General features: G+C 40.5%; 1 protein-coding gene across 1 annotated transcript in view; it reads left to right on the plus strand.

Moving 5' to 3' along the window:
- Positions 1-3,940: 3,940 nt before the first annotated feature.
- The window catches only part of LEPR (leptin receptor), a 67,224-nt gene continuing 54,707 nt past the window's right edge, over positions 3,941-16,457 (plus strand). Inside the window, exon 1 of the mRNA XM_046645770.1 lies at positions 3,941-4,580. The gene's annotated coding sequence lies outside the window, so the exon portion shown is untranslated. The remainder of the gene's footprint in view (positions 4,581-16,457) is intronic.

The raw sequence follows: 16,457 nt of genomic DNA on the forward strand, positions 1-16,457 counted from the left end.
ACTGTCCCTGAGTTAATATTTGTGCTAATCTTCCTCTATTTTGTATGTTGGATGCTGCCACAGGATGCCTTGATGAGCAGTGTGTAGGTCCACACCTGGGATCCAAACTCACCAACCCCAGGCTGCTGAAGCAGAGCACACAAACTTCACCACTATGCCACTGGGCTGGTCCCTAGTGCTGTTTATCTTGGTGATTGTACCTGATACATAATAGATACTGATTATCTATTAATGGAAAAATAAATAATTAAAGTACAACTACCCAAAATGGCTTCCAGGGATGCTATGAAGAAAAATGAGATTAATAATAAGCAAACATAATAGAGTACTAAGTAACAAGTACTATTCTAAAGGCATAGTTATTCTCTCCTTACTTTTCATGACATTTCAGAGGTGATTATCATTTCCATTTTACAAAAAAGGAAACTGAGACAGAAGGAGGGTAAGGAACTTATTCAAGTTCTCATAATAAATGTATAAAAGCTCATGCAATCAGATCCCAGAGCCCACCGCTTGACTATACACCCTCAGACGCATATAAAGGCATTTTTCAAAGTCCTTTATAATAGTAAATTTTTAAGATTTGTGTGGTAATTAGACATATAATCAATAGTTATAATTATCATTTCATTGAAAAAAACTTTCTAGAAAACATTTAGAACACCATAGAAAGGGTGAAGTGCTGTTTTCATTAAAACTATAATGAGTTAACAACAAACCTTTTTGAGTGTCTATTGTAGTGGCTATCTGTGCTTTTGTGCCCACCTCCCCCTCAGTAAAAGCACCCTCATCTTATTTTGGGGCACCACTTTCCCCCTACTCTGTTATTTGATCAGGGTGAGGTCAATTCTCCTCCCGCTCCCTGTTTTCCATCTGCTTCCTGGATGGTGTTTATATTCCAACTCATTGGCCACCATGACTGCTTCAGGGATGGGCCCGTGACCCGAGTAAGTCAATGAATGAGACTCAGTTTGGTAGTTATTAACATATCGGTTGATTAGTTAAGATTGTAAGAGTGGAAGAGTGAGAAAGAAGGTCAAAGAAGGAAGAGGTGGACCAGGAGAGAGTGGAGTCATTGAAATCCTTGTTTGCAAAGAGTTTCAAGAAATGTTGTGTCAATATTATGAAATTAACAGTTGAATAATGTTTACGTTTTTGAAACTATCTACCAAAATACTTGGAGAAAATGTTTTATTCACTTTTCGTAACTATAGCTTCAGTCAGGAGTGATTGTCCCCAGCAGGATCTGTATCTGTGCAAATAGGCATATTATTGATTTTTTTAAAAAAGAGAGGATAGGTGATCTCATTATTTTCTTTTTTAAATCAAAAGCTTCCTTTTAAGGATTTTTCTCTCACTCAAGAAAATACTGAATGAATCAGTTGTTAATCTGTTTTGCTCTAATAAATCCTATCTTCTTATAGATGTTTTCCAGTGTGCTAATAATTGCCTAGCTGATGGGTAGTGATTTATTTTACTCACCTATTCATTCAACAACTCTTTATCAGGCTTCAGGTATGCATCAGGCATATCTGTGCCAGACAGGATGAGATTCAAAGGTGTCCCCTAACTCAGCATGTAAGCTCCCTGGGAGCGCCTGACTCAGAGCTTGGCGCCTGGCAGACATTCACTATTGGAGCACCTTCTCAGAAATCCATGCACATGGCTGTGGCTGTAATTCTGTCTTAATTTAACAATGGTAGCTTCTGAGGAGCCACACTTGGCCTTCAAGTATTGCTTGTGACTCAAACATGAATTGAAGGCTGGGCCTCTGTACCTCTTTTCCTTATGTCAGTTATTTCTCATAATGCCTGGATTTAATGACACTTATTTTTAGTAGTTCACAATGAAATGATTAATTACAGTTAGTATCAATACAATTTTGAATGATGGTGCTGGAATGCCATCCTGATAGCACAGTAGACAATGATTTTGGTCCCTATTAGTTTACTAGCTTTAGTGGGTTGAATATATGTCCACATCCTAAATTCCAGAACATGTGAATGTGACTGTATTTGGGAAAAGGGTCTTTGCAGATGTAATTAAGTCAGGATCCTAAGCTGAGATCATCTTGGATTATCTGGATGGTCCCTAAATCCAATGACAATTGTTCTTACGGTAGACAGAAGAGAAGAAGACAGACACAAAGGAGAAGACCATGAGAAGATGGAGGCAGAGACGGCAGTGATGCAGACACAAGGCAATGAATTCCTGAAGCCATCTGAGGCTGGATGAGGCAGGGAAGGATTCTCTCCTAGAGCTCTGGGAGAGAATGTGGATCTGACGGCACCTTGACTTTGGACTTCTGGCCTCCAGAACAGGGGGAGAATGAATTTCTGTTGTTTCAAGCATTAAGTCTGTGGTCATTTTTCAAGGCAGTCCTGGGAAACTAATAGCAAGTTCATACTGATTATCTAATTAAGGATTCTGTTGCGTTGTTTCATTTCATAATAATTTGGGGACGTCAGTGTCTCTGCTAAAATTTTCGTCTCCATCCAATGGAGACATTTGTCTACTTTCTGAGGGTTGATGAAAACCCAAAGGTTAGTGCTTCTGGGTTATTGTTTCCTGCCACAGATGTCCCAGAAAGTCCATTCATTCAGTGCACAAATATGAAATTTCTGAACAACGTGGCCTCAGCAAATGGTCTGGAGACCTCAAGGCACTTCAGAAAAGTAACACTGGTCCTGGGAGGATATTCCTATGGGGGAAAGTGCCACAAAGCTCCACAAGCAGGCAAAGTGGCTGGTCCAGGGAGCCAGGAGACACGGCTTCCGCCCCTCCCCATCTCTGGGCTGCTTTTTGTCTGTGCCCCTGATGCTGCTTCCTATGAGGGTGTTAGGCAAGTTCACATTAGAGACCTTTGAAAACTAACCACCCACTCAGTCTAGACGAGGTCTACTCCCCTTTATCCTTTCTTCCTCACCCTCTTGGTTTCCTTCAAATCACCCCTCACAATTGGTAATTATCTGAATACCTGCCTGTCTCTCTTTCTTAATTTCAAGCTCGAGGCACATCGTGACTGCACCTAGCATGTTGTCCGGCAGAGTAGGACCTCGATAAAAATGTGTTCATAAAGAAACAAATCAACCAGTGAACATCTCGAGTGGAGAGCAACAAAATGTCTATTACTTCGGGTTTGGATTCAGACTGTTCAAGGACGGATTTTTTTAATTAAAAAAATTTTTTTTTACTTGTTACGTCAAACGCCATTGAATTTCAAGACTGCAAGAGAAATGGTCATTTAGTCCAACGCCCGCTAGATGCATGAGAGCCCTCTTCAGCCTTTCTGAGAAGCAAGACCAAAATGCTGGGTTGAAACATCCTTGGTGACAGGAAACTCACTACCTCACTACTTCTGGTCTTTTCCATTTCGCTCTTCTTTCCCACGCCTCCCAATTATAGCAATCTTTATTGTAGCATTTCGCACACCCCTGATGCAGCAGAGGCCTGGAGGTCTGGAAGCGGGAGGAACAGAGGGAAGCCCACCGCCCAGCCCGGAGCCTGGGACCCGCGGGCTCAGGAGGGGCGCGCTGGAGCCGGCTGCAGGTCAGGGAGCGGCGCCGCCTGCCTACTGGGTCCGCCTCGGCTCTCGGCCTCGGGGCGCGCGGGGGTCCCTCCCCGGCGCCCCGCTTCTCCTCCCCGGGCCCGCGGCCGCGCGCGGCGCACTGCCCGCCGCCGCCCCGGTCACCTGCGTGGCCGCCCCGCCGCTCGGGGGCCGCTGCTCCCGCCCCGGGGCGGCGACGGAGGGCGCGGGCGGCCCCGGCTCTGCCCTCCCTTCTCCCCTCCTCCCCCCGCGCCCCGCGCCCTCCTCCCGCACGCCGCCGCCCTCCCGTCCCCGGAGAGGCGCCCGGCACCACGGTGAGGACTTCGGAGCCGCCGCCCCGCAGAGCCCGCGGCCGGCCGAGCGCGAGCGAGCAGGTGCCCGAGCCGGGGCCGCCGCCGTCGCTGCCTTCCGCGCGGGGGGCCCGGGCATCCAGCCGGACCCGCTTCTCTCTCCTCCGCCCGCTGCCGCCGCCGCGTCCTGCTCCCGCCAGCCCGGGGCGCACGGGGCGGGCGCGGAGCCTGCGGGCCACTTGGAGACCGGGAGTCCGAGGCCGGCCCGGCGGCGCCAGCGGAGGGGCAGCGCCCGGCGGGCGGCGGGAGGGGCGCTGGGGGGCTCTCGGCTCCCCCGGGCAGGGGATCGGGAGGCCCCGGGGCAAAGAGGATTGGGGCGCGCGGCTGAGGGCAGCTCGCCGAGCCTGGGGGCGCACCTGTTGGTAGCCACCGAAAGTACGTGCCACCCGGGCAACTTCTTTTCCAGGTCTCCTTCCTACTTTGGAAACTGCACGAGCTGCGACAGAAACCAGTAAGCCCTGGGGCCGGAGGCCGGATTTGTTGATTTGGATGACAAAAGAAAAAACTCGCGCTGTAGGGGGTGGTTTAGACCTCAGCTTCTGTTTTCCACTCTCTCCTGCTGGCCACGAGCAAGTTTAGAAAACGGAACAACAAACCGCAGTCTTAACCAGAGCACTCATTTAAAGGGGTTTGTAGAGGCGAGAAAAAGAGACCCAACCGAGGAATCCCTTTGGAAGCCCCAGGTATGGTGAGGCCGTCTGAGAAACTGGTTCTTGCAGGTGCTGTGTCTAGGATGTGTGTTTGCAGATGGCAGATGAGACGGAGTTCCTTGTATTGAGGGCTTGCCTGGAGGGTCCTCTGTTAATTTATTCCCATAAGTATTCAATATATTGAAACAGACTCTTTGAGAGCCCTAGCCTGGGAGTCGAACATCTGGATTTGGGTATGAGTTGCCATTTATTATCCTTGACGGCTGTGTTCGTTTAACCTCTCTGGACCTCATTTTCCTCATCTGTCAGATTAGAGGGTTGGATTAAGATTCTGAGGGCCTTTAAACATATCCAGGATGCTTCTCAACTTAAAACTTGTAATTCTTTAACTCTTTAACATGTTACAAACATTGCTAGATTCGTTATTTCATGAAATTTAAGAAATCTATATAGATCTTGGCACTTGCTTTATGTACATTTATGACTTATGCTTTTAGGGTTTTCCAATAAAAAATTAAAGAGAAAAAAACTCATAAAAGAGTTCAGAAATATATAGTCTATATGTAAATATTTAGATCCTCTCTCACTCTACTGTAAAGAGCGGTGTTCAACTTTAAGCCGGTATTTGCAACACTGCAACAAAAACGTGTGGCTTTTGCATAGAACTTATTCTCTTTGAGTACTGTACATTTGGAGAAAATAAAAATTGTTTTGGAGGAAAACAAAAATTGCACCTTTCCTATCAATTACTGCTTTTAAACAGTGTCTGTTACTTTTTAGCATAAGTTTGTGTGCAGAATATTAAAAAAATGGTTTCAGACCACTTCATAGCCTCTCTGAAATTCAGCCCCATGGCAGAGATGCCAATTTTAGCAATGCATTTTAGTTGTTCTTGGAACAAAGCCCAGAAAATAGCAGAGGTTAACTAAACAGATAAACCAGAAATTAGGAATTGACACACACTCAAAAAGTTGTACAAGAAGTATGTACAATGAAGTGTCAGTGAACGTTTTCTTTCCTTGTGATAAAAATACAAGCAACAAACAACAGTTGGCTTGTTTAAGCAGACAAAGAATGTTCGAATAGATTTTGTTGTTACTAGGAATTCAAAATTATTTGAGACTTAGTCATCAGTAGTTCAGAGAGGTTTAGAAGCGTCTCTGGCTCATTTCGGTGACTTTAATCTGAAATAAGATAATGTGCTCCCACCCAGCATGTGCTGCGTATGCAGTTTGGGAGAGTGGAATGGATTTGAAGTACTTTTTTATGACCATTTTTAAACTTATTTTCATTGCCTTTTGCTTTGGGCTGGCATTTGTCTTCCCGCCTATTCTCTGTGAAGTAGATGATCATCCCCTTTGAAAGAGATTCCCAGAGTTAAATAAATTGATTGTTGAATGAACAGAGAGTAGTGGAACTTAGGCGCTTGCTGGAAAACAACTGAAAACAGTGGATGGATCTGCCGGCCCTCGGTCCGCAGCCAACTCATTCATGGCTTGGGAGCGTCATCAGGGTTGGCAGAGCTTTCATAATGAATTCCCCAGGAAGAAACAGTCATGTCTTCATACTTAGATCACTGTTATGTAACCAAATGGTTTGTGTTTGTGAAGAGCATTATCTCAGGGGGGTCTTGGAAATAAAACGTAAAAATATCCAGGAAAAAAAAAAGAATTGTCTTGGCAGACACTGTACTACATTTTTCATACTGAGAGCCAAGCACACATACTAAAAAATATGTCCTGTGGAGTTAAAAATGAAGAAAAGAGCTTACGATCTACTCTAATTCTTAAGATTTTATGTGATTTACAAATTCCGCTTTTAATTAAATCAGAAAGGCACGAACGTTCCCCTACTGGCCAGACCTAGTACAGAACCTCTGGAGTTTCAATTCAAATTTGGTCTGCTTATAATTTGGAATAATCCTTCTCAAATACTTTTTAAAACTTTTGTGACTCAGTGGTGATATTATCTGTTGTCTTTTCACACACATGATCTTAATAATCTTTTTTTTTTTAACACTTTGAACCATGACATATATAGGGAGAAGAGGTATGTAAAATAAATGTACTAGTTGACAAATAATATAGCAAGTCGTTATAACAGATAACTATAAGGCAAATACCCGTTTATTCACCACACAGGTAAGAGAGTATGCCAACACCCAGAATCCTTTTGTTTGTTCCTTCCTGTTCACAAGTTTGGTTTTACTTTTTAAAAAAATTTTCATATGAATATAGGAGGCATTCACTCATAGATTCTTTTGCTTTACATTATGTTTGTGAGATTTCACCATTTTTTTGCTTCCTTTTAAAGGAAAAACTTTTAAAAAGAGTTGTCTGTATCCCCTACCATCAATTCATCTCTTCACATTCTCTCTTAAACCCATTCCTATCAATCTTTTGTCTTCAATACTGTTCCAAACTCCTCCTGTCATGGTCACCAATGACATCACTTTCCCTAAATCCAATAGTCCGTTGTCAGTGTTGATCTTACTTCACCTGTCGGTGGCACTGTGACAGTTGTTGCTCTGTGTTCTTTGTCGTATTTCCTTACTGACTTCCAAGACACCACTCTTGATTTTCCTCCTTCTTCCCTGGCTGCTCCTGTCTGTCTCCTTTGCTGGTCTCTCTTCTCCTCCCAGAGATTTCAGCCATAGAATGCTTTAAGCCTTACTCCCTGGGGGCTCTCCTCTCTCTATATTCTTTCATGATTTCATGCAATCTCTCTATTTGTATAGTGATAACTCCAAAATGATGGCTCAGGCCTTGACTGCTCTCTCCAAACTTCAGACCTCTGTATCCAGCTGCCTCCTCAGCATTTCCATTTGGATGTCTGGTAGATGTCTTCAGTTCAACAAGCTCCAAATGGAACCTTCATCTTGCCCAAGCCTACTCTATCTGTGGTTTTCCCCATCTCTGTCCTTCAAGTTGGTCAGGCCCAAAACCTTGGAGTCCTCTTTGATTTCTCCCATTCCCTCATACCTCAGATGTAATGTGTCAGGAAATCCTCTCTGCTCTGTCTTCAGAATAAATCCAGAATATAAGTGCTTTCCTCACCTCCATGGCGGCCACCATCATCTCCCACATGGAGTACTGCAAGGACCCTCCTAGCTGGTCTCCCTGCTTTTGTCCTTTGCCCTCCATAGTCCCGTCTCAAAATTGCAGTCAGAGCTCTTTTCTTGCAACATGTGCCAGATCATGTCACTTTTCTGCTCCCAAATCTCCAAAGCCTTTCCAGTTCATACAGAGGAAAATCCCAAGTCTTTAGGATCACCTACCTGATTTCCCCTCCCCTGTACTTGTGTGATCTCATTTCCAGCTGTTCTTTCTCACTCGGTTCCAGCCACACTGGTCTCCTTGCTACTCTTTGACTAGATCAGAGACAGTCTGTGTGCTTTAGCTGCCTCTGCCTGGAAGGCTCTTCTCCCAGCTGTCCACGTGGCGTACTCTGTGGCGTCACTTCCCGTCAGGCTTCATTCAGTCATCTCCGTTTCCGTGAGGCCTGCCTGGATGGCTGTGTTGGAAATGCACATCTACCCTGCAGTGCACTCTTGTCCCTGTCCTTTCCCTTGCTTTCCGCATGCTACTTACCACCTTTTAAAATACTCTATCACTTCTTCGTGCTCGTTTTTTCTCCCTGTCTCATTTCTATCAGAATGTAAACTCTATGGGGCCAGATTGTTTTCTGTTGTGCTCACTGTTGTATTCCTGGTACCTGAAATAGGGCCTAGCCTATAAGAGGTGCTCAGTAATTGTTGATTTGTTGATTAAATACTGTTACTGACAGTGGCTGTTTGTTATCATGACTGGATATATTTCATTGTATGAATATAATATATTGTTTGCTGATTCTGATTATGGATGATTGGGTCACCTCCCTCCCTCCCTCCTTCGTTCCTTCCTTCCTCTTTCACGACCGTAAATAAACCACCCGTGAGTCTTCTTCTCCAAGTATCTTGATGCACAGATGCAGGAGTTTCTTCACAGTGTGAAACTACTAGCGACATTACTAGGTCACAGGGGCTTGCAGATGACAGCTTTCTTAGATAATGCCACACTTTTTTAGTGTGGTTCTGCCAATTTCCATTCTTGCTTTCATTGTTCTACAACATTGCCCAAATTTATTACCATCAGAACCTTTAATTTTCGCCCTGCTGGTGGATGTGTATTGTTATCTCATTACTGTTTGTTTCTTTAATTACTAGTGAAATGGGAGCCTGGTATCTGTAAGGATAGGCTAGGTTATGCTGTGGTAACAAATACTCCCCCAATCTCATTAACTTAATGCAATAAAATGCGTGCAAAGTTTCCTATGGATTAAGGCAACTCTTCTCAGTAACTCCAAGGTGTAAATTCAGGGAATGCCCATCATTCTGTAGCTGTACTATTGGAATAGAGGACTTTCCGCATTGGTGTAGTATTGGAAGAGAAAGCATGGGTAATCGTGAAATACTTTAAATGCCTCCTTGGAAGTGACATGAATGATTTCCACTCACGTTTTAGAAGCAAAAGAAGTCATGTAGTGTGCCTAACTTCAAGGAGGTGGGGAAGGTTAATCCTCCTCTGTACTAAAGGGAAAGTAGATCTGGGAATACTGGTGAGCAGCAATTTATTAGTTATCTATTGCTGTGTGACAAATCACTCCAAAATTTAGTGGCTTAAAAGAGCAACTATTTATTATTTCCAAATATCAAGAGTCCATATATGTGTGTGTCTGTTTCTGGGCTCTGTAGTTTTTCCTTGTGTCTTTTTATGTGTCTGCCCATACCACAATCTCGTAATTACTACAGATTTAAACTGAATCTTGTTATCTGGTAAGTTGGGGAGCGAGCCCTCCCACTTTGTGCAATTTTTTTGGGAGTGCTATAGCATTCCTTGGCTCTTTGCCTTTCCATATACATTTTTTGAATCAGCTTGTCAAATTCTAAAAAATTTATTAGGAATTTAATGGAGATTGTGTTGAAATTGTTTTGAGTCTAAAAACAATTAAAAGGAAATTGATATATTTTAAATTTTCAGTCCTAGAATCCATGACTATCTGTCAATATATTTAGATCTTCTGTAATATGATAAATGTACACCACTGTCTAATTTTTCCCTTAGGAGTCCTTGATCATCCTCTCATTAGATTTATTTACAGGAACTGCGTGTTTTTGAAATTAAGTGATAGGTTTTTAAAAAGTCATTGTCTGTTTGTTACTACCGTACAGAAATAAACTTGACCTTTAAAGGTATTTTTAAAATAGCTTTATTGGATTATAATTCACATATCATAAAATTCACCCTTTTATAGTGTACAACTTACTGGTTTTTAGTACCTTAACAGACTTGTGCCACCATCACCACTATCTAATTTTAGAGCATGTTTATTATTTCCCAAAGAAACCGTATACCCATTGGCAATCACTCTTTGTTCCCCTCCTCCCATCCCTGGAAACCACTGATCTATTCTCTATGTCTGCGGATTTGCCTGTTCTGCATAATTCATATAAATAAAATCATGAGACCTTTTAGTGACCAGATTCTTTCACTTAACACAATGTTTTCAGGGTTCATCCATGCTGCAGTGTGGATCAGTCCTTCATTCCTTTTCATGGCTAAATAATATTCCATTATATGTAGATAGCACATTTTATTTATCCATTCATCAATATATGGACATTTGGGTAATTTACACTTTTTGACTATTATGAATAATGCTGCTCCTAAAATCTGTGTACAAGTTTTTATGTGAATGTATGTTTTCATGTCTCTTGGGTATATACCTAGAAGTGGGATTGCTGAGTCATATGGTAACATTATGTTTAACATTTAAAAATCTGCCAAATTGTTTTCCAGAGCAGTTTTCATCACTTGATATTCCCACCAGCAATGTACAAGGGTTGCAGTTTCTCCATATCTTTGTCAACACTTGTTACTGCCTGTGCTTTTGATTATAACTATCCTAGTGGATGTGAAGTGGTATCTCATTATGCTTTTGATTTGCATTTCCTGATGACTAATGATATTGAATATTTTTTCATGTGCTTCTTGGCTTATTGTATATCTTTTTTTTTTTTTTTTTTTTTGCTGAGGAAGGTTTGCCCTGAGCTAACATCTGAGCTAGTCTTCCTCTATTTTGTGTGTGGGTCACCAACCACAGCATGGCTGACGACAAGTGGTGTAGGTCTGTACCTGGGAACTGAACCCAGCCCGCTGAAGCAAAGTGAGCCAAACTTAAGCACTAGGCCCTGGGGTGGGCGTTATTTTAAAATACATATTTATATGTTTAACAACCTTTTTCAATAGTTCTGACTTAGGATTATCCTCATACTTTCTGTTGGATTGAACGTGAAAACCAAAAATATCCATTCTTGTAAGCCTTGAATCTATATTGCTGACATGCCAAACTTAAAGATGTGATCCATGTCATTATCATATTGTCAAGTGAATTTTAGTAAGTCTTTATAAGAAATATTAGACACAGAAATGCTGGATATGTAGTGAAAATCACTGTCAAATTTAAGTGCCATGCCTTGGAAGTTCACAACCTTTTTCAGAATTGTGAACACTCAGTGTGTTTAAGGTAGGCTATGTGAAATGTTTGTGGATATTGATTCTCACTGAATGAAGGTCAGCAAGTCACTTATTCTTCCATAAAATTAGTAGGCTGAATTCTTCCCACTTGAACAATTTTATGGTAACTGATAAAGTCTCCCCCAAAGTGAATACAGTTCACTGTCAGTTAGTGTGAGAGAGCCTTTGCCTGGCCGTTAGCATCTTTAGGTCACCCGCTCAGCTGAGTAAAGCTGTGGTCCTGCTTAGCATAACATGGAGACTTGCTGAGGAGAGAAGAGAGCTGAGGGAGCCGTCGTCTGGTGGACTCCGGATCTGGAAGGAGAGTCACACATTTGATAACTATTTTAAACAGATTTTGTGGTACCCTGTGGACTTCTTTGAGTCAAACTAGAGTACTATGGACTAGAAAATGAATATGACCCAACTGGATACACTCTTAAGGGGCATCATGGCATTAATATTAATTTTAAAGTCTTTGCCAATTAGAGGAGAAAAGCCAGAAACAGTATAGACTTACAAATCTGTATATCTATCTGTATAACAGTGAATGAGAAAGTGCGAGAGAGAAAGAGGAAGAGAGGGAAGGGGTAGGGAGAGAGAGAGAGACTATCCTCTTGTGCCAATAATTTCTGTAAAGTTTGTGGGATATAGAAGTGTTTTATCTGTTTGTATTAAATAAGAGCTGAAGGCTTGAGCCAAGCAGAGATTCTCAGGAGCTTCTCTAATGGTATTATAATAGGTTTTAAAAATGTCAACTCATGTTTAAGAACAGCTGTTACCAAATATCTGTTTAGTGAAGGCATAGGACAACTTAGTTTTTCTCAGAATTATATTTTCTCATTTTACGTTCACTTGCAGCTGTTATTTGGGTGTCCAAACCTATGAAAATTAGGAAACTATAAACATGAGCTAATCGAACAATTAGATTTCTGTAAGTGCCAACAAAATTTCTGAACCAAACTGGTCAGTGTTTAGGAGATGAAAGGGAAAATAGATTACACACACACACACGCACACACACACACACAATATTATATTAGACCTACCCAGGAGGTAGCTGAGTATTTTTCAAGTGACATGCAATCTTACAACAATACTGCCAGTCACAGGTCTGATTTGGGGGAAGAAAAGGTTTTCACACAGAACAAACAGGATATAAAAATATTCTTTCTATAAAAAGCAGTCATCTGGGCAAGTGGCTTCTTGGTCTTTGATTTTAATCTTGCAAATCAGTTCTTACACAGGAGTTCCTGTTGTCTTTTGTTGATACCTTTGGCTGATGGTTGTTTTTACAGACCATAGGTTCTCTAGGAATCTCTTATACTTACAACATGCTTCATATTCCTCCCTATTCTTCAAGGGGCCGGTGAATCTTCACTTCTCTGTGGAATCTGTCATGATTTACCGAAACTAGAAGTAATTTCTCCTAATTATCACTCTTTCTAGGTAGTTGTAATTCTTTAAATCTAAGACATCATGGATTTTTAAGATACACCATCATTTTCGTGCTGCTAACAAAGGAAAAGTTCTGCCCATTTAACTGTTTCGCATCATTTAGAATTCTTGTTTTATGCCCACTGAAAGAGCTCTTTTAGAATTATTTAGATAAAGATTTTTGTTTAAATCATATCACTCTTATAAGGAAAAAGTATAAATCAAGGAAATTGGTTAAGGCATTGTTTTTCATTTTCAGAATCTAGTTTTTTTGAATCCCTTTCCAAATCAGTGCTGTTGATGTCAGTATTTGCCCGAACAATACCACACTCTGGGGTATCAAGACCGTTTGCACCGTAGCACTTCATAAAAAAATGCTTCACTGTTGTTTCTGAGATTTTCTTCCAGGTTGATCCATTTTGCAAATTTTGTGCTGGTCCTGTATGGATCTTTCCATGAGATGTCAACATAAGGTTTTCAGACCACACTCAGGGCTCATTTTACTTCCTCAAATGGTCTTCAAATAGTTTGTTGACTGAAATATTGATGGGTTAAAATTGTCCAGTCTGTCATTAGGAAAGTACCCCTGTTTGTATGTTTATAGTCAATGACATCTGGATCACCACTGCTACCAGGCCATTGGTAATTGTAAGATGACATCAATTTTAACGCACACCCTGATTTCAGAGGCATTAAAATATTGTGAATCCGGTAGGGGAGGAAGAAATTTTCCTCTGCCTTTCTAGGTTCCTCCCTGTCTACCACAGCCAGTTCATGTTATATCTACGGTGATAGCTCCTTCTTGAATCAGGCCCTCTACTTAAAATTCTTTTACACAGTTAGGTGGAAGGTCAAAGTTTCTTCCTAAGTCTGTTGTTCTTAAAAATAATCAAGCCAAAGGGGCTGGCCCAGTGGTGCAGTGGTTAATTTCACACGTTCTGCTTTGGCAGCCTGGGGTTCGCCGGTTCTGATCCCAGGTGTGGACATGGCACCACTTGGCACGCCATGCTGTGGTAGGTGTCACACATATAAAGTAGAGGAAGATGGGCACAGATGTTAGCTCAGGGCCAGTCTTCTGCAGCAAAAAGAGGAGGATTGGCGGCAGATGTTAGCTCAGGGCTAATCTTCCTCAAAACAAAACAAAAAACAAAATAATCAAGCCAAACAGGTACATTTTGGGGTAGCAAATTCTGCTCCCCTACAATCTTAAAATAGAAGAAATACAGCACTACTCTCTTCCTGTATATTTCTTGGAATTCAACTAAGATTTCACTTCCGTGAACTTTTTGTTGGCTCCTAGGATTTTGTTAGTAGTTATTTTCTCTGAAATCCTATAGCACTTAATTTAATTAAAAAGACTAAATAATAATTTTGTGTGAAAATAGTCCATGCACATGGTTACAGAAACATACTGCCCCACTACCCTCGCTATGCCATTCCTGATCTTTGGAGCAGCTAACTTGAACCATTTCTGGTTCTCAGTTCTTCTGGTGGCCCCCGCCATAGGGCTGAATAATATGCTTATGCAGACTTATTTTTCTTTTCTTTTTATTTTTCTACTTTAAACAGATACCATGGTAGGAAAGAATTTAGCTTACTAATTTCACCTTCTTTCTTTCTCCCTCCTCCACATATAATTATGTTAATGTTCTGACCTCTTTTATTGGTTACGCTTGTAAATCCCACCACTATTTCTTGTTCTATTCGCTACAGATAGTTTCTCTTGACTTCCTACTTCAAGAAGTTGGGATATTTACCCTTTGCCTTCCCACCAATTCTCTTTGTATAATTATACCACCCAAATTTTGACAATGGTAAAGTGAGAATATTGATAACATTTTATGTTTTGTATTTAGTATTTCTAATTAAATTTTTGATTTTTGTCTATTGGTTGAGCCAAAAAGTTGAAAAATTAATCAGTAGCATTACTGTTATTATGACTTGGTAAATATTACTTACTGCTGAGCCTAGGATTACATCTTTCTCAATATGACTCCTCAGCACCCAAAGGAGAGTGTTCCTAGAATCAAGGTTAAGGGGTTTCTTCCTTCTTTCAAATGGATTATTTAATTTCAGCATTTGCTCAAAATGATGCCATATTTTATTTTAGTTCATATTTAGATCAGTACTTTCTGTAAAGTTTTTTCCAATGAACTTTATTTTTTCTTATTGAGAGAAGATACGTGGGCCTTCTTCATTATATCCTGAATTTTCAGTTTTTTACTCATTCTCTTTGTTTTTTGGTATCCATTTCGTTCTTCTTTTCAAATCCCACTGAACTCCTATTCTTATTTGGGTGAGTGGCTTCAATTTTGAACCATGACTTCCTTTTCCCCCTGATTCTAGTCTGTGTTTTTGTTTAAATTTTTGCATCTTCAGAATCATATTATATGTCAAGTGGCCTTCCATCCCCACCTTCCTCCTTGCCGTTTCCTTCCAGGGGTCCTCTGTACTCCAGCTGCTCTCTGGATCGGTCATTCTTAAGTCTGTGGAGCCGTCAGTTGGATTGTAGTCATGCTTTCCTGAATCCTGAATCCGTGAATCCCTCTTTCTTGGTTTACTCCTCATTTTGCTAGACTACCTCGTAAATTACTTCTGAGAAAGAGAGTCATAGGATATAAATTTTCTAAGTCATTGTGTTATTGAAATATATTTGTTTTGCTCTGATGCTTGCTGGACTGCTGATAGAGTTTTAAACTGTAAATAATTTTCCATCAGGCATTCCTAGGTTGTCTTCTGGCATTCAGTACTTTGGGATCAATCTGAAGTCTCGTGGCACTTTATTCATATTCATATTGTAGTGCTTTGATATGTCAAAAAGTCATAAAATTATGTTACTTCTCAAAGTAAATGATGATTTCTTCTTAATTTTTATATTTCTAGCACCTTTTTAATAACTTACATTTTACCAAATATTCAGGTAATATTTAAAGGGGTTGATGTATGTACAGGTTTTAAGTAACTTTGTATGTAGGTAAGATGCTTGTTCTGACACAACTGTGTTGACTTGGTACCTAGGTCCATAAATCATAGTTTATCCCTCTGCATTTTCAAGGAATTAATTTGCAACAAAGCATACAATTAGAGTATCAGGAATTAAATTACTTGCAATTATGTTTTCAGAGGAACAAATGCTTATCCAGGATGATGGAAGAAGATTTTTTTTAGTTAAAAATAATTTGAGTCTGTAACAGCTACTTGATGGCAATAACATGACCAATTTCTGTCCTAAGTGAAGAAATAGAAGTAAGTGTGCTTAAAATGACGGGGTTACTGGAAATGGACAAGGCTGTATTTATTTTGTTACATTTTTGACACTTGAAGAAATAGTGTCTTTCATTACATTTAAGTAAAATGCTTGAATGTTGTTATTTAAGTGAAAGATAGATGGATACTTTTCTAGCAGAAAGTAAAAGCAAAAATTAGTGGCAGATGGAGCTCATTGAGTTTGCTCATCAAAGCAACAGAATCGTCAGAATTGCTTTTCTTACTCATAAACTTTTCTACAAATGTAGGGACTTTTTGAGATCATTGGAGCAAGTTGTACATAATTTCCTTTCTGCCTGATCACTCATTCTAACACTAATCGAGACTATTCTGTGTCTATTTAAGTAGAATTCAATACATAAAAGTAACACAAAGAATTCTCTATGAGAAGTTAAACAGTCGGATAATACACTTCAGTAGACTATAGATCTTGATTTTTCCTTTTGTTTAAAGTTTATAGTAATAAGTGAAGAATTAGTGATATGTTTAACATGCTTACTGCATTTGGTATATTAAGCAAATTGAATTATTACTGGCACACCCAGATATCGTGGATGCATCATTTAGATGAGACTATGGTGAATTTTTGTGTTCTTTATAAAGATTTCTTTAAATATATATATTTATATTTTTTTTTGCTGAGAAAGCTTCG

Source organism: Equus quagga, chromosome 18, assembly GCF_021613505.1.
Source record: "Equus quagga isolate Etosha38 chromosome 18, UCLA_HA_Equagga_1.0, whole genome shotgun sequence".
NCBI lineage: Eukaryota > Metazoa > Chordata > Mammalia > Perissodactyla > Equidae > Equus > Equus quagga.